The sequence below is a fragment of the Mixophyes fleayi genome, chromosome 8, assembly GCF_038048845.1.
Source record: "Mixophyes fleayi isolate aMixFle1 chromosome 8, aMixFle1.hap1, whole genome shotgun sequence".
NCBI lineage: Eukaryota > Metazoa > Chordata > Amphibia > Anura > Limnodynastidae > Mixophyes > Mixophyes fleayi.
Window position 1 is genome coordinate 105,506,087 of NC_134409.1, and position 26,595 is coordinate 105,532,681.

The 26,595-nt window shown below is 41.5% G+C and overlaps 1 protein-coding gene across 1 annotated transcript in view; it reads right to left on the reverse strand.

Annotated features, from left to right (window-relative positions):
* ELFN2 (extracellular leucine rich repeat and fibronectin type III domain containing 2) overlaps positions 1 to 16,167 on the reverse strand; it is a 71,341-nt gene extending 55,174 nt beyond the window's left edge. The window contains exon 1 of the mRNA XM_075183067.1: positions 15,353 to 16,167. The gene's annotated coding sequence lies outside the window, so the exon portion shown is untranslated. The remainder of the gene's footprint in view (positions 1 to 15,352) is intronic.
* Positions 16,168 to 26,595: the final 10,428 nt, after the last annotated feature.

Sequence of the window (26,595 nt, forward strand, 5' to 3'; positions counted from 1 at the left end):
TATATACAGGTTCGGGGTCAGGGGTGTAACATGTGAATTGGGGGAGAGGGGTGGCAATAAGTGTGTCTTCTCTGGAGGCGCCCGCTTTGCTTTTCTGAAAGTGAAAGTGAGAGAAGACAGAAGAGTAAAGACTTTTGAGATGGATGACCCAGTATGTCCGGGTCCCCCTCACTACTGGCCCCATGGCAGCTACATGAGCTGCTAAGTTACACCACTACTTAGGGTCTATATACATAAATTACCATTTGGGTGTATTAGAAGCTTAGATTTAAATTGAGGTTCCTGATTGGCCAGGAGAACCTGTGCGGTCAGTGACGACACTGACTGCCGACAGTTCACCCGGAAAGTGTGCATGCGTCCAACGGTTCTAGAGCAGTTGGGAGAAGCCGCCTCTCTGTTGCCTAGCAACATGATGCTGTCGGAAGAAAATGACAGACAGCTGTCCCAGCACAGTGGATGAGGTGTGGGGACGGCGCATGACACACAGTCTTTGACTGCTTCCATGCATGAATAGCGCAGCAATGAGGGAGGAAACAGAGGCACTGAGGAAGTTGCAGTGCAGTGCAGTACCATGTTAGAGATGGCAGTGCACCAGTTTTCCTTTATGTTGTAGATAATATTGTCACACTAAATTTGGGATTCCAGCACAGTTGCCAAACCTTGAAAATAATTTTTACTGACAGTATTATAAACATTTAGTGACAGCTGCCATTTTTACTGACACATTATCATTGTATTTCAAATGTTGCCCCGAACTGAACATTGACGTAATGTCTACAATACAATGTGAGCACAGATTTAAGTTAAATAATTGATGCTATTACTGCAGTGAAATTTATATTGACAGTGATCTTTTTCACATTGGAAATCCTACTCCTTTTTACTGACTTAAATTTACTGACAGTTGGCAGCCTATGACTTGTGTTTGCCTCTATTTTGTACCTGTGTGATCTGGCATGTATCTGTTATGCTTCATCTCAGTTGCTTGTTAATTTGGAAATTCAAAGTCTTAAATAAATTGGTCAAGCATGCAGAACTTTCATTCATTTTTTCTTTATTGATTCTCTCGTCTCTTTCTGTGGCATCTGTGCACTCTCAGCATTAGTCTCCTAATCTATATCATGTTTTCTGAATACTGACTATAGCAATGAAACCACATTGAGAAAAACAACAGAATGTATCTAACATTGCTTGATATTGATATTTCTCATATTAGCCAAGCCTCTATTCTAGAGACACTTACTGGACAAGCTTCAGCATTGGGGCTATAGTAATCAAAATCTTGATGATACTTCTGATATTTTTTCTTTCCATGGCAATCTCTGTCTTTCAAACACATACATATCCCTCTTTGTAGACCTTTTTGTAGAACACCTCTAAATTAGATTTAATAGCCACAAATGGCCACTTTTTCAAATAGCCTAACTTGTTTTGTTGTTTGTGTAACCCCCTGTCACTGTGTGTAGTGTGGGGTACAAATGTTACACAGTGCACTTCCTTGTCAAGCCCTGGCTAGCTGATGGGCATGGGTGTAATTGATCATGGGGTCCCTGCACATGTAGGTGTTTCTATGTAATAGTGGGACACAGGGGATGTCACTTTCTGGTGCAGTGCAATAAAAGAATAATTTGGGCACCAGATCATCTCTATCACAAACTGAACTCTTTATTTACACTCCTCTTCCTCCAGCACAATAATCATAATGATTGCAACAGTAAAGAAATATATATACAGCTCCTTATTCTCTCCAGCACAGTTCTTAATGAGCAATATGAAAACAGTTACAAGTACAGATCCTCACTCCTCCTGCACACATCTTACACTGCTGGCGTTATCACAGTACATACCAGGTTCTCCTGATCACAGTAGTTCCACAACTACTCACAGTTCAGCATCTGCTTCCAGTACACACATGCAGGAATCACAGGATGGTTTACCTCCAGTCAGGGCTGCCACCAGAAATTGCAGGGCCCAGTATAAATGTAACAGGCAGGGCCCCCTCTCTTTCCTTCTCTCACCCCACCTTCATTTTTAAATTATTCTCTACCCAACATTTGTCTTCCCCCCATTATCTATATATTCTGTACAGTCACCCCCCATCCTCGGTTCCATCCATACTTGCCAACTCCCGGAAACTTGGGGGCGTGACTGGAGGGCAGGAAGGGGCGGGGCAAGGCCAATCGCGTCATTTTGGCCCCACCCCCTGCGAACCCGTCGTGGGGGGGGCAAAATGACGCGATTGGCCTCGCCCCCCCCCCTCCTGCCCTCCAAAATGGCGTGAATCACCGAGAATCGCGTCAAATGACGCGATTCTCGGTGAAACCTGGGATGCGGGAGAAATGCCAGCTCGCCCGGGAGTCTCCCGGACTTTCCGGGAGAGTTGGCAAGTATGGTTCCATCTAACCCCTGCAGCAGTTTACTTACCTCTCTGCGTCTTCTTACTGTCTCCTTTCGGCTCCTCTCTAATGACAGCATTGTGACGTTATTGGGCACCTGATGGGCTGGGACTGGAGCACATAGTGGCAACTGTGGGGCCCCCACATCTTGGGAACAGAGGCAGACATGCTGCCTAAAAGGGGGTCCACTGCCGCATCCTTAATTATGCCCACACCAACTCTCACATCTCAGGCGTAGCTGCTGCATAGAAAAGGTGCTACCTCCCCTAATTCACTGCGGAGTCCCGGCCCCTAATAAATTTGTATGGGCCCAGGGCTGGTGGGGCCCCCCTCTGCTGCTGGGCCCCATACAGCTGTACTCCCTGTACCCCCCTGATGGCGGCCCTGCCTCCAGTACACATGCAGGAATCACAGGATGACTTACCTCCAGCACACACTTGTAACTCTGACCATTTTTATGTGTAGCTCACAGCTCTGCAAGCTGGGGTAAAATTCTGTGGGATATAACACTCTAGTATTCTCTCTGCACCTCTCTGGGTTTCCCACAATTGCCCCTTGTTACAACCTTCTCTCCAAGGGTCTCTGCTCTGGGGATTCTCTCCCTACTCAGGGAACACATTCCTTGCCATGGCTCAGTCACCGCGCTTGCACTCCCAGACAATACCGGGGGAGCCTGGGAGGTCCCCAGCTTCTCACATCATCTCTCTCTCTCTGCCCCCTCCTTCTCTTTTTTCCTCTTTTTTCCAGCCCTCCTCCTTCTGTTTCTCAATTGGCTGCTTTACTTTTTACAGTTATTACGGTAATGGTGCGCTTAAATACCGTTATTATGGTAGTTTCAAATCCTGCTTTTTGCTTGTAGCTCCAGCCGGGTAAAATTTACCGTAATAACGGTAATAGAGTTATCGCAGCACTAATTGAATTCCCCCTATTCTGTCTTATTCTTCTGATTGAAGCAGATTTGAAAAACCCAGTACAAAGATTTCAAGACCAATCATGTTGTGCAGATGACGCTGCAGTGGAGGCGGAACATATGCAGGGGACTGCATACATTCCCTCTTTCTTAATAAAGAAGGTTCAGGGCTTTACAACCTACCTTGGGGTTCTGACCTGGTACAGAACTACACACATTGTGTCAGGGTTATGGAAAATACATTTGTAACTACTGTCTTATTAGGGTAATTACAAGAATAAAACTGGCTTAGGTGTCACAATGTACTCCTTATTGTGGTCTTTAATAAAGTGATCGCTGTATTTAAGTAATTTATTTGGAAAAAAAGCCTAACAAGGTTAGCATTGAAAACCCTGCAAAAAATGAAGCATGATGGGAACTATATCATGTTTCCTACTTAATATGCTGAAATATATCATATTGACGATGCTAAAATGTAGACATTGTATGGCGTGAGATACCTGGACAATACTCTTAAATCATTACAAGATCTCAACAATGATTTTAGTGTTGCCATTTTGGAGACGCCCTGCTGTCTCAGGTGAGAGGTTGAACCTTGGATTATACGCCTTTGGTAACTTTATTGACTGGGTAACATTATAAATAACATAAGAGGCCTATTTAGCAAACAGATAATAGTTCTTTCTCTAGTGAAAATCTAAGTTATGGTCAGATTTAGGGCTACTCCCTATTTAACAGAGCCCGCGGTAGCTTTTGCCAGGTATTGCCAGTGATAGATTTTGCCAGGGCTCTCTGGTGAAGACCTGTGCAAAGTATGGGAAAGCTTATTTACCATGGATGAGTATATTCCACAATATATATAAATGTAGTTTTGATACTGATTATGTTGTTTTGCTGTAAGACCCTAACATGCTGAGATACAATTCTTTTTTTATTTTTTCCTATCTCTATTTGTTATTTACACTCTTATATTTTACTTTTAAATTATTTAGACCAGAGGCCTTTTGGAATAGTTTTTGTTGGAATACGCATATTGATTAATGTACCTGTATCGGTACTGGTTGAGGTTGTCACACTCCCCTCTGCAGTAGTGGGAAGAATGGTACATTTTCTTTTACATACCCAGAGTAATCTATGCCGACTCATTCCTAAATCGCCCAGCAAATGCATGATTTGCTAAATTGTGCTGAGGAGGCAAAACTGCTGCTGCTTTATTGGCACAATAATATCACATCTTGAGGGCTCATGTAGAGTCGGTCAGATATACGTTTGCTTTACTATTTACATTTTCTTATTGTGCATGGTGGGGAGAGACAGGCAAGGCAAGCGTAGACCATGTACAGTATAGATGCGTTCACTTAATGGTGCCTGAAGCAGACCTGAGGGTAAAAAGTGGAGCTGTTGCCTTTAGCAACCAATCAGATTCTAGCTGTCATTTTGTATAATGTACTAAATAAATGATAACTAGAATCTGATTGGTTGCTAAGGGCAACATATCCACTTTTTCAAACCTGCAGCTTGAAAAATGTACCCCCTGGACACAGTCACAGATACACCGCTCAGGAGCTGTATCTCTTGCGGGTGCCGGAGGGCTGGTACAACGAGACACAATGATGATGGAGACGATCAACAGCACTAGCTAGACGATTCTGGTTGACTGATTGGGGATTGACCTCTTTAGCTGATCATTAAATCATCAGTGTGGCTGCTGTTTTATATGAAGTCGTGACTGTCTAGTTGAATTCACTTCCATTTGGACTGTGGGAAGAAAGAAGATTCCCACTGGATTTTTAAAGGGAAAATCAACAGATGTTTTGTGTTCAATTGAATGCAATTTGTATTTGTGTTTGTATTCAATTACATTGTATATGGTAAATGCGACTGTTGCAATTATTTAGAACTATCAAGACACTATTCTCTCTTGTGTATATGACACTGTATAATATTATTATAAGTCACATTTTCTACTAACACTGTAAAGCCAAATCTCTATGCTATTGTGCGACAGAAGTATACACACTTGTTACTTCAGATATACCCCTGGTGCAAATGGTAGCTGGATGCATCTTAAGATACGTTCGGCTGAACATATGCACTTTAATGTGCTTTTTCATGTGCGCTTCTTTTCCAGCATATTGTCACAAATGTTTCCATCTCTACATGAGTCCTTGGAGAGGATCAATGGATATTTTTTTTTATCAAAGGGTGAGGAGCCCTTTTACTGACAGAAATGGGTATTTTTTGCTGTATTTACTTTGCCCAATCTATTATTAGGACACCTGCTGGTGATAGTCTCACCCAGGCTTTTGCAACTGGTTACAAGCTGAAACAAATTGTTTTAAACAATACCCCATTAATATTTTATTTTTGTTTCTGGAGGTACATGGATGACACTACCATTAGGCGATCCATTGGGTGGTTTGTTAATGTCGCTCATCCAGTGATTTTAATGCCCTTGCGGGCCCCCTGCATGGAGGGCTGGCCACTGGCATGGAAGTGGAGATGACAGCTGCTGCTTCTCCAAGTCTGTGATGGGCTGAGAGTGTGGCGCTTGGATATGATGTCACAGCCAGCGTCACACTCCTACAGAGAAGTAGAGGATTGCGCTCCCACACCCTGCTGCTTCTTACATTAGAGGGTGGGAGGTGGGGACGCAATACCTGAGGGAGGGTTAATGGCGTTTCTGAGAGGGGAGGCGTGCCACCTAAGGCTCCCCCATAGCTGCCACCGGCAATGCGAGGTATGACATACATTTTATTATGACACACACAATATCATTACATTGGTTGATGATCAGCATACATTGTGTTTGGGTAATAAGACTGACGTGTGGACTTATAGTTTTCAGATTGTAGCTCACTGTCTGGTGGAACTGTTCAACAAGGCAGAAGGACAGATCTGTGCTTCCTAGATATTATTATAGCCCCCTCCTCTTGTCATACTCACCAAGCTAGAAGGACTATCTAGTACTTGCGTCCTGGAGATACTCGACAGCACGTTCTATAGCAGTCACTGCTGCTGGCTCCTCCAGGCTACAGAGCCAGGAGAATTTTCTTAATAATTATAGCTAAAAGCAGGGGGACAAAAAGCATTGGTTGTACACGCTACAATGAAATGTGCTAGAAAAGACCCACTTTTTTCTTGTGTTCATTAAAAAGACAACTGCTAACAACTGAAAGCAAACCAGGCCATGTAGGGCACATACCTGCCAATGTTTGTCCCTGCGGCAGTGGAGCAGGGGTGTGGCCATGGTTTTTGAAGTGCTAGGCTGCCCCATTCAAACCCCTTCATTGCAGTGCAGAAGTAGACAGAATCTCCCCCAACCTTCCCACCAGTCGGGACTGTCCCACTTAAATCGGGGGTTTGATTGGGAGGTAATTTTTCATAAGTATAAGGGCTAGCATGAATTTTCTCCAGAGATTTTTCTTTGGGTTTTCTTAGCTTTTTGCAAAGCAAATGTGAAGTTGTATTATACTTGCAAAAAACAATGTGCTATAATAAAGTCTTGATGTATAGCAGAGTTGCCTCTTACATATTTCCATGAAATGATTAACACCTGGGAGCATTTCTCTGTGTTTTAAAAAACAGACTCAGGAAAGGCCCCTGAGGAATAGCTACAGGTATCGTCATGTAACCATAGCAACTGGGAAAATCCACTGCCCCAGCAACATTCACCCCCGAACCCACCATCTATCCGTGGTTTGGCTCTTGTTGCCTAGAAACAGATTCAGTTGACCTTCCTTGTTCTGAACGGAAGCAGTGCCAACCAGTTTATGCAGTGATATTAATGCAGTGCTGGTGAGTTAATGTGCAATCATGACCTTAATGCAGTTATAGAGACCGAAAGTGCAGCACCCACTGTATAATACCTCTGTGCAAACTTAATACAACATGTCCACCTTAGATTGCAGCCATCAAAGGAATGTACTGAAAACTACTTGTAATCTGATTGTGTTAAATGTGAAACGACTATAAAGCAGGATCACTGAAGCCAAATTCAGATACCACAATGCAACATCAGAGTTAATCTGTGGGGATAACTACAGTTGTGTGACAGTGAGTTATTGTGCACTGATTTAATGCAGTGCAGGCAGGTTAATGCCAAGAGATCTTGTGAGAAGATGCAGTGGCATTGAGCTGATTAACTGAGTCTTTAATACGGTCAATCAACAGATCCAGTGCAGTAAATGCTGTCATGTACCATATAGTCTAACATTTAAATGTACAGCTAAATGCAATATCACAAGTGCATGCACAGAATTTACAGTATGTAGCAATTATATATATGTCCTGCTCTTGAAAAAAAAACCTAATCACACTGCTGTGAAAAGGATAGTTATTGCAAGTCATTGTGCAATTATAGACATGGCATTAAGTCTGGTCTTTATTCAGGACACCTGTAACCCCCCCCCCCCCCCCCCCCCCCCGCCTGCCCTTCTCAACCTCCTAGCCTATGATATCAGAACATTGAGCACATTGCAGTGAACAGTTCAATATTTGTGTTACTGTGCTACATAAGCGACACTCTACTGGCTGTGTGACATTGATGGAAATATCAACCAGCTAATTCAGTGCACCTTGTTAATGTGCAGTGACCTTAATGTAGTAACAGTAAGAAAATGATCTTATTTTGAGATGCAGTGGGAGTGGATTGATTGGTTAAGACTTGAATATGTTTCCAGCAAGATGATGTGCAGTTGGTCTCTGTTCATGGCCTCTGTATAATTAAATGGGGTTGGAGCCCTGTTAACACATACTAACACCAGGGCATCTCTGTCACAATGAGTTAGCTATTTCTATAGTTGCTCTGTGTCTGTGCTCACTGAATCTGCCTTCTCTGTCCTTACTTGAGGGGCAGTGTACTAAGTGAGTAAAGAGCCAGAATTACTTAATATCCGATTTGAATATTTTACCCACTTGGGGATATGCATTAAAGAAAATGCTCCTCGTTAGCAAGTAACGTGCACTGCATCAGTTAGCATGTGTGCTGTTTACTGTGTATCTTCATTTTACTGTGTATATTCATGTCCCTAAGTATTTCCAGATATTTTATGTTTTATACCATTTAAATGAATCACATTTTTGTCCTAATCTTTATTTCTAGGCATATGGATCTGTCTATATTACTGGACATATTATATATATAGTCTATATTACTTTATATATGAGGCTGTCTATATTACTGGACATATTATATATATAGTCTATATTACTGGACATATGACGTTGTCTGTTTTACTGGGCATATTATATAGTCTATAATACTGGACATATGAGGCTGTCTGTATTACTGGGCATATTATATAGTTTATATTATTGGGCATATTACATAGTCTATATTACTGGACATATTATATAGTCTATATTACTGGACATATTATGTAGTCTATATTACTGGGCATTTTATATTGTCTATATTAATGGACATATTGTATAGTCTATATTACTGGCCATATAAGGCTGTCTGTAATACTGGGTATATTATATAGTCTATATTACTTGGCATATTATATAGTCTATATTACTGGGCATATTATATAGTCTTTATTACTGGGCATATTATAAAGTCTATATTACTGGACATATTGGGCAGTTTGTATTATTGGACATATTGTGAAGTCTGTATTACTGGACATATGGGACAATCTGTATTACTGGGCATATTGTATAGTCTGTATTACTGTGCATATTGTACAGTCTGTATTACTGAGCATATGGGACAATCTGTATTACTGGACATATGGGACTGTCTGTATTACTGTGCATATGGTGAAGTCTGTATTGCTGGATATATGGGACAATTTAATTGCAGTTCTAATAAGTGGTTTATCTTGGATAAAACTGGTCCTGGGCTAGTTACTATGGATAATATAATGCACTGATTGGCTAAAGCTTCTATTAGATGTATCCAATTTGAAGGAACTTTACCTATTAGAAACAAATGCAATACTTGCTAACACGCCAATGGAATGTGCTTAAAAGTATGACCATCAGCTCCTACGGTGACGAGTCAGCCAGAAGTTTCCCTTCATAACCCAAAGTTATATTTGTTAATGACAAAACATTGACAAACATATTTCTGGACAGATTTGACATGTAAGAATGTTTACATGGAGCTACAGCTACTGGTCTATTGTGCATACTGGCAAGCAGTAGACCCCCATTTAGTAATGAGCCCCTTATCATTAGTGCTACTAATAACATTTAGTTTTATATTCTCTAATACTATTTATAAGCTACTGTATCTATTTAACTTAATTCCACTTAATATTTTGCCTCTGAGAGGCACAATGACACATCTCTGAGTTTTGTTGTATAGCATCCACTCCACACATGACATGTAACTTTACGGCATGATAAACATAATGCAATCACATGGTAACTCAATCAGGAATGGTAAAGAAGGGTCAGTCTCAGTTAGCCCCAGCATCTTGTGATAACTTTTATGGTTCTCAAAGAATCGCCATCTATACTAAATAAAAAGTTGGCTCTAAAATTGGTATGTAGAAATCACATTATTTTGTCCACACTTGAAAAATAGAAGAGAATTCTACACCTACCTTGCATTACAAGCCTTAAAGTACATTACATGTTTAGAGAGACAATATCAGAAAGAAACATTGAGAGATAATCAGATCCAAAACAGCAAACAAGAGCAGTTATGTACAGTTCTACAATACAGGCGCAGGCCGCCATACAGAGCGAAAGTCTCAACACAAGATATTTCCTTTCTGCTCTTTTTCAAATAGATCAAGAAATAAAGAGGTTCAATAGAGAATCAGTACATGCACAATTACCCCAGACAATCTAGTACAGGAAACACAGGACATTCATTCAGAGGTCTGAATGTACAAATGTAAAGTGGTGACATTGGAAAACTGTCTGCGGACCAATTGTCGCCAATTATGGCTTTGAATGGACAATGTTCCTTGCTCTAAGCATTGATATTAGATTTTAAGTTCAAGAAGCAATGTCACCTACATCCAAATAAAGGTCTGTGAATACAGGTGGACAAAAGTTACAAACTTGCACAGATGGAAAGCCAGGAATGTCCTGGTTCTGGAGCTTAAAATTATTTTAGGATCATTCGTAATATTTGTCTGGTAATGTTTTCTGAAATATGCCATTATTACAAATAGTTTAATTTAGAGATGTTCACTGACCCCCATGTTTTGATTTTGGTTTAGGTTTTGGATCTGGATTAACTTTGTGTTTCGGTTTTGACAAAACCGCCCTCGTGTGTTTTGGTTTTGGTTTTGGATCCCTATTTTTTTTTCTAAAATCCCTATTTTTTTTTGCTAAAATCACATAATTTGGCTCTTTTTTCCCCCTACATTATTATTAACCTCAATAACATTAATTTCTAGTAATTTCCAGTCAATTTTTGTTAAGTGACAAGAACACTGCTACCCCTCCTGTTTCTGTATGAGCAATGGAACTGAGCAATAGCATTGGAGACTGGAGAGTGACAAGAACACTGCTACTCCTGTTTCTGTGAGAGTAATGGCACTGAGCAATGGCACTGGAGACTGGAGAGTGACAAGAACACTGCTACCCATGTTTCTGTGTGAGCAATGGCACTGAGCAATGTCACTGGAGACTGGATAGTGACAAGAACACTGCTACCCCCGTTTCTTTGTGAGCAATGGCGCTGTATCTCCTGGGGAGGGAGGTACTTATGGAATGCAAAACCCGCTAGATCCGACAATGCAATGATGACATTTTGCCTTGATTCAGATCTGAGGACGCGCGAAAGTACCGAGCCGGCTCGCGAGCCTACTCGAATCCCCTAAGTTCAGGTGGGTTCGGTTTTCAGAAAACTGAGCTTGAGCATCTCTAGTTTCATTTATATGCTTTTACTGGAGGTCAAGTGCGACTAGGTTTCTTTCAAAGTGCATTAGTTTGCAATGCAAGATAGCGGTGATTGCCAATGAGAAGTGTGAATTAGAAAGGAGCTAGAAGGATTGAGAATGTTTCTTACAAAGTACAGAGTAGGCTCTCCGGTAACTACTGAAGTAACTTGCTGTGCTTAGGAGTTTACAGTTATTTCCATATGTAAAAGGACTTGAATTTTGCACCAGGTCTGACCTGGTGGTCTTTGGTTCCTATACTATACTTTTAAAGGGTTACATTTTGCACATCCTGATTGCATTTTAAAAGAGACATCAGAACAGTGGGGGTGTGGTTACGTCAATTCAGAAGTGCTGAACCATCCCTAGATTCCTTCTTCACCCACTAAAATCCCTTCAATTCTGCACACCTGCCACTGGTATGCATGACACTGAAGGGGCATCCCTCAGCAGGACAGATATACCAACTGTCCTGGAATTGGGACAAAAGTCCTGATTTGTGGGACAGTTCACTCAAATAGGGGCAGTTCTGCCTAAATCAGGACAGTTGGGAGGTATGTAGGCGTACTGCTAGCAATGTAATAAAATGCTTCAGACACAAAAGTGCCACATGTAATAAAGAAATTATCTATATTCCCTATCTCTGATTATTAAATTAATCCATAAATTGCTCTAACCCAAGTGAAAAGTGGAAATGTTTAATTTAACAAAGGTGATGATACTAAACTGGAGGGAGGTTGGACTTTTTGTAAAGTTTTATAGAATCATATTATTCCTGCTGTAACTATGAATTTCCATAATAAAACAAGTACAGTAAGTCTCATTTACTATCATTGAATGCATTTGCAAAATGTGCACTTAAGTGCAGCAGCAAATCAGAAATGAGCTTTTATCTGTCTAGGGCAAGCTAGACAATGAAAGCAACTATCTGATTGGTTGCTGTGGTTTGCTGCACAACCAAATGCAATGATAGTAAATGGGCCCTTTGGATTAAAAATAAACAAAAACCTTCACACACTGTTCTGGTAAAATAGTAATCTGTCCACTGTTTTTTATATATTGCAATGAACACTGATAAATTATTCCTAAAGGGTACTGAAATCCAATCTTGCATGTATCAGTCCCAACATCAATATGGTCAAAAGGGGCATAGCGTAACTATTTGGAGGTTTGGTTGTGACACAACGGGGGGAGATCCAGGTAGACTGGGACATGTTGTTAGTGGGGAGGGTGCTTGGGTTTTTTTTATTCAAAATGTTACTGCAGGATGTTGAGAGCCATGCATTCTGGAAAGAAAATGCATAATAAAAGAAAGAGTAAAGATGAGCAACATTTTTGCCCCTGTTTCACAAAATATTCAGCTCATCGGCATTTGGCCATGAAATTTAGCATGTTTGACCAGTAGGATTTGAGCATATGCATTTTCAGTACTATCCCAACCACACCATACATAGTTACATGAATTGACAGTCATGGTCCCAGCTCTATTCATATGGGGGAATTCAATTAGCCGCGAAGTGTCTCCAGAACATTCATGAGAGAATTCGCGGTGGAGAGTTGACAGAAATCTCAGCTTATTTTTCCTCGCACCCAATAGATGTGCGAGGGAAAATAACCGGAGGTTCCTACCATAATTGCCAGCAATGTGTGTGGCGCGATGTCCACATGCCACATTACTGGCAACTGAATTCCCCCCATACACAAAAAAATTCTGCAAAATGAGAACAATGTGGAATGACCGTCCACAGAATAACGTTGGAAAAGGAGAACTCAAAGATTGTGCCATCCTATCTTTGCACCTCTCCGTAACAGCCTGTTCTGCCACAAAACTAGAAATGTTGCTGTAGATGTACTCACCTCCAGTCTACTATTACACTCTAGGTACATACCAGCCTAAAAAAAATACTGCTGGTACCTAACAATGGTGGGTAATATCTCTTGCGATCAATGGATGCACAGTCCTTAGAAGATCCTGCTGGTTCCTAGATTTGAGTAACTAGCCCCCAATTCTACATAATTGTGTCCACTTTTGAATTTACGCTAAATCTGTGACAGAACCAATAAAATTGTCAAGTATCCAGAAAAAGTGTTTTTTCTTTATTATCGATACAATTTAAAGGCATACTTCTTTTTTAAAAAAATAAATAAATGTAACTACTGTAATTATTTTATGCCCTTTTCAATTGAGGAATTAAAATAATTTTTTTTTATTATAATGCAGCCAATAAAAATTAGGGAATTAGGGTTACGAAAACCCTCATCAGGAAGGTTGATTCAGAGATTGTGGAAAATGTGGAAAAACAGGAGTAATTGGACTTTGACCTGTTACCTACTCTATGGCATATTCCAGATTGAATGTAAAGTGTAATGTGAGCGCCTATAAACAAGCAGGGTTGCCCATGTTGCAATTGTCACTGACAAAAACCACTTCATTAATAAATGACTAGCCAGCCATGACATTTACTCTGGCGAGGAGGTAAACTAGCATCCATATGGTATTCCTAAGCACTTGGCACTCCTTCATATGTATGCTCTCTTCTCTTAGGTTGTAATATGGATGAGTGGGTGGGGCGGGGGGGGGGGGGGGGTAGACAGCATGTGTATATATGTGTTTGTGTGCGTGCATCTGGGTTAGGCTGGATCTTCTTAAAACACCATATAATACATTGTAGCTTGTAAGCTTCTCAGTGCCGCTGAGGGCCACAGGAGAGGTTTTGAGATCCACATTTATTCCACTGTCTGCCTTTTGCACAGACTGGAATTGTAACATGGTCAATGAACGGTCAGTAAGTTAAAGTATTTACCTTCGCTCTATCTCACACTTCCTAAATCCACAACCTGTTTCATTGAGGACTTGTTTCAAAACTACCAGCATAAAGATAAGCAAACAGACTTTTAGTGTTTAGCTATGTGAACTCCATTGATACATTATAGTTCAGGCTAAATAAATACTCAGTATAATTATGGACCCATTGAAAGTAATCATAATATGTCAGAAAACTCCTTAAATCCCAACGTACATGGGAAAACCCTCGGGTGTAATGAGAGAGCCACCCACAACACAATCATGACAGGACATGCATGGGAGTTGGAAAATTTCTCATCATTGTCACACTATGGAAATTATGCTTCTGACCGGATAAAAACAATGACTAAAGGAATGCACAGATTCTGGTCTTGATTCAAGTCCGAAGAAGATCTCATCATCAGCTAACGTCAGACACCACTCAACATATAAACCCTCTAGTGCATATCTGGGACCTCTGCACTCATAAAACACATGCAAGCAAGACATATACATTCATTGTACTTGCTACCTCCAAAGAACATACTCAATTGAAGACCTGGTTTTATAGATAGATGTAAAAAAAAGAGTAAATGCACACATACATACAATTACACACTTATGCTATGATTGACTAGTGGCACATGAAACTAAGAACACAGACAAAAACCCTACCCTATCCGAAAAGCGTGTTTACATTATTTGACACATATACTGTATGAATAACAAATTCCGACACATTTATTTTCACAAACACCAATAAATACGGTAGTTAGCACAATTGACCTGCACTAACATATAAACAGATCATTCAAAACTTCAATACGAGGTTTGAGAAAGCACTTAGAGTACACACGTACACATACACATGGAGACACAACACTAACACATAGGCTAAAACGGATGCTTTAAACACATGGTATAGAAGTATCATAGAAAAATATATAGGTAGGTGTGCAACAGTATGTAGATGAATGCACACATGTCTACATGGACATGGATATGCATATTCTAGCGTAGATACAGTGCGTATACATATACCGTCAGATGCACTGATTAGCACAGTAGCACATCTAATGAGTTACAGACACAATATCCCAGATAAATGAACCAATTTAAAATCAGAACACACCCAACGATCACACAAACCTGTACATTCACGTGTTACCCCTTGCATCAGCATTAAGACTCCATCACATGAGCATCCACATTCACACATATTGTAATAAACAGAGACACCACTGCTGTAATGATCACACCTAACACATACAGAAATACATAGGCAAAAATGCAGAATATACACAAGAAAATAACATAACCAACCATGATTTATATGCATACAGCTATACATGTAAACACATTCACACACATCCACCAAAATATTCTGTATGTGACCAGTCACGCAGTTTACCAGTGTCTCTATATCATCGGTTTGTGCTTCTCATCGCTGTGGCATTTGGGATCTGCTTATCCGCTTAGCAACCGGTGTCCCTGTCACTTTCCCTGCTCTTCTTGTCACCGACGCTCCCCCTGTACGGTGTCACCAGCAAAGCTGTGTCCCTCGCGGCGCCAGAGACAGGCACCCAGACAGAAATCTTTCCAGATCTCCCCAGCTGTCTTACTCCAACAGATAGGCACCCACACAGCGAGCGAGAAAGAGAGAAGGAGGGAGCAAGAAAAGGAGGGGGATAGAAAGAGGAAAGATTACAGCATAAGAGAGGGATGAAGCAGAGAGGATGGATGGAAGAAGCAGGCACGAAAACAATGAAAAAATAGGAGTATTAAGTAAAATAGTTACAAATATAAAGATCCATAATAAAGGGCAGAGAGAAAATGTGGTATTGTGAGAAGAAGGCTATGAAGGAGGCATTAGACTGCACAAAAGATAAGAGACATCTAGCAATTAAAAGGCAGTAGCATGATGGATGAGATGTTGCTCACTGAACGAGAGAGAGAGAGCATCAAATCTCGGTACTGGAAAGAGAATCCTTGCAAAGCATGAACAGACTCAGCCAGTGCAGCAGCGGACTGAGGGAGAGAGGAGGAAAGAGATTATTGTGGGTCAGACCTGATTGAAAAGCCAGGAAAAAGAGAGAGAGAAAAGAGGATGGAGGATGAAGTGCGAGAGATTGTGTGAATTATTGTGTGCAAAGAGAGAAAAGAGGGATATGTAAAGGAGAAACGACAGAATACAATAAATAGAGAGAGGGAGAGAGAGAGGAGGAAGGAGAGACAGAGAAGGAGTTAGAAGCAGTCAGGATTGTGTGTACAGTATATTGTATATGTAAGAGAAGGAGGGGACACACAGTGGGAATATAAAGGGTGAAAATATAATGGAGATAAAGAAAAACACTAACCATGTTGGGATAAAGAGAGAACAAATGACAAAGGGCCACTAGATACAGGGACATTGATACAGGATACGGTCTACTTGTATTCCTATGTGATATACTGTACATGATATGTCAATGGACATTTTGTATACTACTATATTTCTGTTGCTTAAATCAATTTACTCTCCTGCCAATATAGGAATCCAACTGTTAAATGGCATAATGATATACTCAGCAGTCTATCGTGCACATCATTTAATTGCTGGAATGGTATGATAACTCCCAATATTATTAACTGCCCATAGCCAGTGTTATCAGCTGCCCATTGATTGTGCCGTTATCCCAGGATCCCCTGTATAAAGCACGGAGGATGCCAGAGTAGAGATTGGAGTCCAGCCAAGAATTTGCTCAGCGGGAACCATTCAGTTGTTATCTAGTTTTTTATATTGTTCTGGGGTTGTCACTTAGGTGACCGATGAGCCTTCCCCATCCTGCAATGTGTAGAAACTCCTGCCTATAGTCTGAATCACCTTCTATGTGATGAGAAGTGTCAGAGAGATTATGGCCTTCTCAACATGTCTCTGTGACCTGCAGATCAATCAATCAAAATTAAATGAGAGCAGAGAGCAGAGAGAGAGAGAGAGAGAGAGATGTGTAATACAAGAATTATCCTACGATGGAGAGCAAGGTCCAAGTGGCGAGACACAAATATAATATGCTATGCTGAGCCAGATCCAGAGAAAGCAATCTTTCCATATTTCCATGAGTCTGCTCTAGAATCATAAAAATACCATGTTATCCTGAAACAGAGAAATCTTGTGTTATGCAGAGATAGTTATTGGATGAAAGAAAAGCATATTACCACACTGTCCAGATTCAGTGATTGGCTTGAACTCTCACTTTTTAAAGGGACGCCAAACTGAAAAAAGGATGCTTTACTCGAAAACACAACTAATGTAATTTACAAATATAAATGTAAACATTCCTGGAGGTCATCAACATTATTACCTCCTAACTGTCTCAACTTAGTCCCGATCCTAGAGGATTGTTTCACCAGTCAGGAATTTTGTGCCAACTGCCAGGACGTATGAAGGTAAGTCCCACTCATCACTGTAAGAGGCAGAGTTGTTTTTAGCGGAGAGGTGTTGGCAGCAGCCTAGTTCTTCAGAAGCAATAGGCATGCCCCTAGGGTGTGTGGACCACCTCCAATGTGATGCAACTACACCCCAGCGTGGCATGACTATACCCTTTTTTTGCAGTAGCATTCACACATTATCCTAAATGGCAAAGCTCAAATATTAGGAGGTGTGAAAATTAATATATTTGAAATGAGGGTTAATGAGGCAGTGCTGTTTGTCTATGTACACCAGGTTTGATGTCAGTAACCCTTCTGAGAATGTAGTCTTGACAAAAATGGCTGATAAAAGAGGACAATAAGGGTCATTTATAGTGCAAAAATGTGCCACCTGCTGTACACATTACAATTTTATGCAACCTTCATTGATTATAGATTTGAAATAGTGATATTGATGGCTCTTTTTTTGAGGAGCTGGGCAGAGCTGGATGTGCCTGAGTGCAGGTCAGATGCGTGAATATGTGATATAAGATGCAAGGGGTGGAGAGGGTGCATTTCGGGGTGTTCCCTGTTTAACAGCACAGCATTTCTTTCCATAAAAAAGGACGGGATTTTTCAACGTCCTCAGGGTTGTCGAAACTAGACATCTTTAGGCTTTTTCAGTCACACTTTAATCATTGTAGTAAAAGAGTTCAAGTGCTCAAAAGTAACACAAGGAATAAAGACAGTCTCCATGACCTTTCACTCTGTTGATTCATTTAAGACAGACATTAATCTAAACCAAATAATATTTTATGGGGAAAATGGATACATTTAAATTAATGAAGAGGGTGGACCTATCATATACACCCCACTTTGATAAAAGTGAACAGTCAGTTCTTGAAGTTACATTGTTGGAAGCAGTAAAAATGGAGAAACGTAAGGATCTGAGCGGCTTTGTCAAGGGACAAATTGTGATGGCTAGTCGACTCAGTAAGAGCATCTCCAAAATAGTAGGTCTTGTGGGGTGTTCTTGGTATGCAGTGGTTAGTACCTACCAGAATTAGTCCAATGAAGGACAACTGGTGATGCAGTGACAAGGTCATGGGTGCCCAAGACTCATTGATTCACATGGGGAACGAAGGTTAGCCCGTCTGGTCCAACCCCACAGAAGACCATCTAAAGCTGAAAAAGTTAATGCTGGCTATGATAGAAAGGTAAAGAAAATGGAAGTTGCTTAAATCAATTTATAGGCTATATCAGGTGCATGAAAAAAAGGTGTCAGAACACACAGGGCATCGCAGTTTACTGCATATGGGGCTGCTTAGCCACAGAACGGTCAGAGTGCCCATGGAGACCCCTGTCCACCATTAAAATGGGCTTGTGAGCTCCAGACCTGGACCAAGGAGCAGTGGAAGAGGTGAACTGGTCTGATAAATGATATTTTCTTTTACATCATGTGGACGACTATGTTTGTTTACATCATTAAACTTAGGAAGAGATGACACCAGGAAGCGCTATGGAAAGAAGGCAAGTCAACAAAGGCAGTGTGATGCTCTGGGTAATGTTCTGCTGGGAAACGGGTCCTGGCATTCATGTAGATGTTACTTTGTCACGTACCACCTACCTAAACATTGTTGCAACCCAAGTATACCGCTTCATAGCATCAGTATCCCCTGAAAGCAGTGGCTTTCAAAAGGATAATATACCCTTCAACACTGCAAAAATTGCTCAGGAATGGTTTAAGGCATGTGACAAATAGTTTAAGGTGTTGATTTGGCCTCCAAATTCCTCAGATCTCAGTCTCATTGAGCATATGTGGAATGTGCTGGAAAAACAAGTCCAAGCCATGGAGGCCCTACCTTGCAACTTACAGGACTTAAAGAATTTGCTGCTAACGTCTGGGTGCCAGATACCACAGGACACCATCAGAGGTTTTGTGGAGTCCATACCTCAGTGGGTCAGAGCTGTTGTGCAGCACGAGAGGACCTACACAATATTAGTCATGTGGTTTTAATTTTGTGGCTGATCGATATATATAGAGATGGGCGGGTCCGTTTCTCCGAAAACCGAACCCACCCGAACTTTGGGTATCCGAGTAGCTCAGTACTCTCCCGCCCGCTTCAAATCCAAATCGAGGCCGAACGTCATCGTGACGTCGTCGGACCTCGTGGCTCGCTTCCCGCGATACTTCAACACTATAAATACACGCCTCCACAGCAATCCATCGCCATTTGACCAAGGGAGAGAGCAGGGTGTAGTCACAGGCTGATTAGAGCAGGGACAGAGAATACAATATTCTTATTCCAATTGCTGTAACAAAAATCGCTAGAGAAGAGAGGAGGATAGAGGTTTATTTTATTTTTGTAATTTTTAGCACTCCTCAGTGCTTTTGGGGTGTCCCCCATAATTGTGCATAAATATTTCTGGCTGTCAAAAGTCATATCTGTCAGCAGTATCTACCAAATAATTTTTAGCACTACAAGTGCTTTGCGCTCAGAATGGATTCAAAGCAGTCCACATATGATCAGAATGAGCAAACAGGTTCTGTCACCAGTCCTGATGTTAGTGTTCCCAGTACGTCATCTGGGCAAGGCGATGTCAAACTACACAGTGTTTCGAAATCAGTCCAAAAACCACACACCAAATTTTTTTTACTGTGTTGAAGCGAAAAAGAAGTGTAACTGAGGAAAAGTTAAGTGCCGATAAAAAAAAAATTGCCAACATGCCATTCTACACACGCAGTGGCAAAGAGAGAATGAGGCCTTCACCTTTGGCTATTAGTGGCTGATCCCGAAAAGTTACTGAGCCTACAGTTGGTGCACAACTACTGTTACGCGTCAAAGCCGAGCTGCAAGATAACAGTAAGGCATTGGAGGATAATGTTTGCTTTGATTCGCAAATGACACCAATCCCTGTGGAGAGTCCATCCAACAGTGGGATGTCTAATCGTGAGCATTCTGCTGATGTGTGCCTTAATAGCCCGAGTGTAGCCGGTGATACAAAAATTGAGGATGCCACTTTGGAATTAGAAGAGGATGAGGGGGAGATTTGTGTAGGCGACGAGGGCGCTAATGAGGATGTTGTTGAGGATGAGGTTGTTTGTGTAAGTCCTGCACCAGTGGCAGCAGTTCTGGCACGTGACAAGAAAAAGGCCATTGTCATGCCTGGGCATAAAACTAAAAAATCCACTTCGTATGTGTGGAATTATTTCTACCCAAATCCAGACAACAATTGTATAGCCATTTCTAGTGTATGTCAAGCCACAGTCAGTCGAGGGAGGGACCTTAACCTTAACTCCATCATCAGCTAAGACCCTCCGCTCACCGACATCCCGACGGCTACAAAATAGACCCACCACACCATCCTTATGAATATCCTCAGTAGCGCTTGGAGTTAGCCCGGCATCCCACTTAAGGCTGTTTGACTCCTGCACTATTATTGATTCCTCTGAAGAAAGGGTTAGTCCCACTGCTGCTGCTGTTGCTGCTGCTGGGGGTGAATCGTCATCCCAGAGGCAGGTCAAGAAAATGAGCAGTCCTACATTTCAGCAATTAACTGTGAAACAATAATTTGCGAGAGGAAGCAAATATGACAGCAGTCACCCAGTCGCCAAGCGAATCACAGACGCCATGGCTTAGTGTTAGATCTGCGTCCAATCTCCACAATAAACGCAGCTGGTTTTTCACAGTTAATTGAGGTTTTGTGTCCGCGTTACAGAATTTCATCGCAACACCATTTCTACCGTAAAGCAATTCCACAACTATACCGAAAAGTGTGTAAAAATTTAGAGATTGCACTGAAAAATGCCATTCTGCCCACTGTCCACTTAACCACAGATATGTGGACAAGTGGAAGTGGCCAAACCAAAGACTATATGACTGTGACAGCCCACTGGGTTGGTCATTCACCTTCACCAGCAGGAACAGCAGCAGCATGTACACCACTACGTAACATTTGTCACAGGCAGGCCACTCTTTGTATCACCGGCTTCACTAACCAGCATACAGCTGACAATTTGTTACGCAAACTGAGAGATCGAGAGATGTGATTGATGCATGGCTTATACCACTTGGACTCTCCCCAGGATATGTCATTTCTGATAACGCCAACAATATAGTGCGAGCATTACAGCTGGGTGATTTCCAACACATTCCCTGTTTTGCTCACACCATCAACTTGGTGGTGCAGAGCTTCCTACGAAATAACCGTGAGGTGCAGGAGATGCTTTCGGTGGCATGTAAAATTTCAGGCCATTTCAGGCATTCAGCCACAGCATGTAGGAGATTACAGCAGCTCCAAGAGCAGTTTAACTTGCCCTGCCACCAACTTAAGCAAGAGGTGGTAACTAGGTGGAATTTCACCCTGTACATGCTTCAGAGGATGGAGGAACAGCGCAAAGCCATCCAAGCATATTGCACAAGCCATGACATTGGGAAAGGAGGGGGGATGTATTTCACTCTTGCACAGTGGGGAATCCTTTCAGCGCTGTGCAAGGTGCTGAAAACATTTGAAGTTGTGACGTGTGAGGTGAGTGCAGACTCTGCTAGTTTGAGCCAAGTCATTCCTTTAATTAGACTATTGGAAAAGCAGCTTGAGAAAATGAAGGAGGAGCTGAAAGCAAGCAATTCAGCAAAGTATGTTGGCCTTGTCGATCAAGTACTTAATTTGCTTCACAATGATCCTCGAGTTATTGAGATCTTGAACTCGGATCAGTACGTTTTGGCCACTGTGCTTGATCCAAGGTTTAAAACCTACATTGAGTCTTTACTTGTAAGTGAGCGAGATGTGAACTTTTGCAAGAAGCTATTGCTCAGCAAGTTGGCTGCTGAACTGGGCCTCGGCTTGACGACGTTTCCTCCTTCACTTTCTCAAGCTGCTGCTGCTCGTAAAAAATTAAATTTCCCAAAAAGAAGCAGGGAAGACGCAGGGGGCAGACCCGAACAATTTAACATTTGGGCTGGTTTGAAGGATTTTTCAAAAAAATGTGTCACTTTGCCCATAACTCCATCCAATACGAATATAAACATGCAAAGGATGGTGGAGGATTACTTTCAAGAGGTAGTTGATATGGAAATGTCAGACAGTCCCTTTCCTTACTGGGAAGAAAAGCAGGCCATTTGGAAAGCCATGTACAAACTTGCTGTGCAATACTTAAGCTGCCCACCCTCCAGTGTGTACTCTGAACGAGTGTTCAGCACAGCAGGGAACTTAGTCAGTGATCGCCGTAGAAGGTTACTTCCCAAAAATGTGGAGAAAATTATGTTTACAAAAATGAACTACATCTTCCACGAGGAAGGCCTTCACCATCCAAGACATCCAAGCACTGACTGTTCTCTAATGGCAGATTCTAGCGGCGATGAATTGATAATCTGTGATGATGACATACACACTGATGAGGGTGAGGATGAAGCTGAAGATGATGATGATAACATCTTTTAAAAACTTTCCATGTAAGTGTAAGGTGCAATCTACCCCCAAAGAGGAAAGGGACTTGTGGCATTTCCATATCACGTTCCGTCTTGAAAAGCTGCTGTTTAGGCAATTTATCCTTAAGGGTATGGTGTCATAGACAGTGTGACCCCAAACTGGCTTTGTCCATTTCTCTTTATATTGTACAGTCTATAATGGCTGATTTTTTTTGTATTTCGACAAGTGGAGGGGGGCCTAGAGAGACAGAAACCAAACTGGCTTTGTCCATTTCAATTAATATTGTACAGTCTATGACGGCTGAATTTTATTCTATTTTCGACAAGTGGAGGGGGGCCTAGAGAGCCAGAAACCAAACTGGCTTTGTCCATTTCAATTAATATTGTACAGTCTATAACGGCTGAATTTTTTGTTTTTTTAAACAAGTGGAGGGGGGCCTATAGAGAAAGAAAGCAACCTGCCTTTTTCCATTTCTTTACATATTGAACTATAAGTGTAGGGTGTAATATACATCCAAAGACGATGGCTGCATTGTCAATATGCATAGATGAAGAGGAAGACAATCTGTTTTGTGTGTAGAATAAATGAAGGCCTACCTACCAGGAATTAAACTGTTTTTTGGATGATTTTTTACCTCTACAATTAGATTACTTATCTATGAAACAGTTGGAGCACTAAATTGGGTTATTTTAGGCCCAAAAACATTGATTTTCCAACAAAATAGCAAAACAAAACCAAACAAAACCAAAACCAAAACACACAATGGCGGTTTTGCAAAACCAAAACCAAAACATGACGGTAATCCAGATCCAAAACCGAATCCAAAACCAAAACACGGGGTTCAGTGACTCTAGTATATACACTATATGGACTCAAGTGTTCAGACGATTGACCATTATACCAACTGGGACTGTAATGGCATTGGATTCAAATACATATACTTTAATATGGAGTTGGTCCCTCTTTTGCAGTGATAACAGCTTCCACTCTTCTTGGAAGTCTTTCCACAAGATGTTGGAGTGTTTCTGTGGGAATTTGTGCCCATTCATTTTGAAAAGCATTTATGAGGTCAGGCACTGATGTTGGACGAGAAGGCCTGGTTGGCAATCTCCATTACAGTTTATCCCAAAGGTGTTCAATGCGGTTGAGGTCAGGGCTCTGTGCGGGCCAGTGAAATTGTTACACACCGAACTCATCAAGTCATGTCTTTGTAGTCCTTGCTTAGTGCACTGGGGCACAGTCATGTTGGAATAGAAAAGGGCCTTCCCCAAACTGTTGCCACAAAGCTAGAAGCATAGCATTGTCCAAAATGACTTGGTATGCTGAAGCATGAAAATTGCCCTTCACTGGAGATAAGGAGCCTAGCCCAAACTGTGAAAAACAGCGCCATACCATTATCCCTCCTCCACCAAACTTCCCAGTTGGCATAATGCAGTCAGGCAGGTAAAATTCTCCCAGCATTTGCCAAACCCAGACTCGCCCATCTGACTGCCAACAGAGAAACGTGATTCGTCACTGCACAGAACACGTTTCCACTGCTCCACAGTCCAGTGTTGGTGTAGTTTACACTACTCCATCCAAAGCTTGGCATTGGTCTTCGTGATGTAAGGCTTGTGTGCAGCTGCTCGGCCATGGAGACCCATTCCATTAAGTTCCCACCACACAGTTTTTGTGCTTACATTAATGCCAGTGGAAGTTTGGAATTCTTCAGCAGGGGAATCAGCAGGGCGACTTTTACACACCATGCGCCTTAACAGTCGTTGACCACGCTCTGTGATTTCACATGGTCTTCCACTTTGTGGCTGAGTTGCTGTTGTTGCTAAATGCTTCCACTTTCTAATAATATGACTTACAGTTGACCGTGGAATGTCCAGCAGGGATGAAATTTCACACTGTCTTATTGCAAAGGTGGCATCCTATCGCAGTACCACACGGAAAGCCTCTGAGCTCTTCAGAACGACCCATTTAGAATCACAAATGTGAGCAAATGTCAACAGGTCTCATTGAAACACCTCAATATATATATATATATATATATATATATATACACACACGCAACAGATACCACAATTAAGGGGGCGCGTAACCCACTTCTATATATAGAGTCACTATACAGATAGTTCTTAAAAATAATTTACACAAAAATCCAATTTACAGGCGGCAGCCAGTTACCAAACAGATGGTGAATCTGGAAAATCTAAAAGGGAATAAAAGACACACGGCGCCACATAGTGTATTACCACAATAGGTAGAGCAACACTGTGAAAGAGAGTAAAGTGTGATGAAATAAATATACAATCACAGATATTATATAACTCTCCAACAGGATAGTAAAACCAGAAAAGTGATTAGATATATGCACATGTGTGAACACACTGTATCACATCCCACAATAGGGTCACCAACAATAATGTATCTGCGTACCAGATATATAACTTGTAAAGTTGGTATACATAAATGGATGGTATCTCCAGCGCTGTTAAATGCTGCCAATAACGCTATTTATCCAAAAGGGCTGTCTCGTTACAACTGGAAACTCAGCGTCATGAAGGCAATAAAAAACTCAAATAGTGTAATACTGCATAGCTCAAAATGTAATGCCAAAATGCTGGCCCTGTTTCCTGTTGGCTTCTCCTTGGGCTTCTCAGGGTGAGAAGGTTTCTCTGCTACAAATCTCTTTGGACACATTTAATTACTGTAGCCTGCACTACCATGCGCATACTAGCAATTGGTAGTCTTGCCTCCCTCTTGATCTTAACTCTCAATTGGTGGTGTCTTAGAAAATTTGTGTCTCTCTTTAGGCCATTTTTTATATGTCTCATTAATCTCTCCTGACCTCTGGGTCTGCACAGCAGGTAGCTTGGTTATTTGCTCCACCTGCTCTTGGATCATTTTAAACAGCTCCTTTTCTCACTTGGGTAACTCCAATTTAGGATCCATCATAACAAATGTTTTTAGTAAAGGCTCTTGAGTTTCCTCCATCCCTTTCTCCTGGCACATCTCCTTTATCAAGACTAAAAATGGGATGGGTTTCTTCCCTTGCTCAGTAAAAAACAGTCTCTGGTTCACAAAACCATGGGTTATTGCTCCTTGGAGTAGTTGCACCATATTATGCTGGTCCACTTCTCCCACATATATTTTTCCTTTAGCTAGTATCTCCTATAGCAACTTTTCAGGTCAGTACAAATTATCTGACAACTTTTCCCCATGCTCCTGGCAAGTAGCTCTCAGTAGGTCTACAGCATCCACAATGGATCCATATGTGTCCTCTAAGGCCTCCATATGGTTTTGAGCCATGACACGTTCATTTTTTCATCTGGCCAACTGCACACTTTTCATGGCAGGACCTCTCAAGCTTTCAACTATTCTCTGTCATCTGGTGGTTTCTGAACGTCACCACTCCTCCAAGTATTGAGTATCTATATGCCTTCATTGCTCGTATCCTTCTTCTTCTGCTGGGACAGATCTCCAAGAAAGTATGTAGCCACTTGTAGCCTCCTTCACTTGGAGTTTTATTCAAGTGCTCCACCAATTTACTCATCACTATCAGAAACAGGTCACTATGGCTGAGATTGGTTAGCTGCATCTTCTCCCCTAACCTCTGGCATGGAAGGCAATACTTGAGGTGGTAGCCCTAGCGTTGGTTTGGTGTTTGTGGGTTGCAATTCCCTACATTGCAATTCACATCCTGGTGGGAAGGTTAGAAGGAAAGGCAGGTGCTCCCTCTCAGTATTGCTCTCCATCTCTTCTAGTAAGGCAGTTCGGCCCAACAGAGCATCAGGTCTACAGCATTTAAAAACTGAAAACCAACTAGAAAGTGCTCACCGCTAATACAAA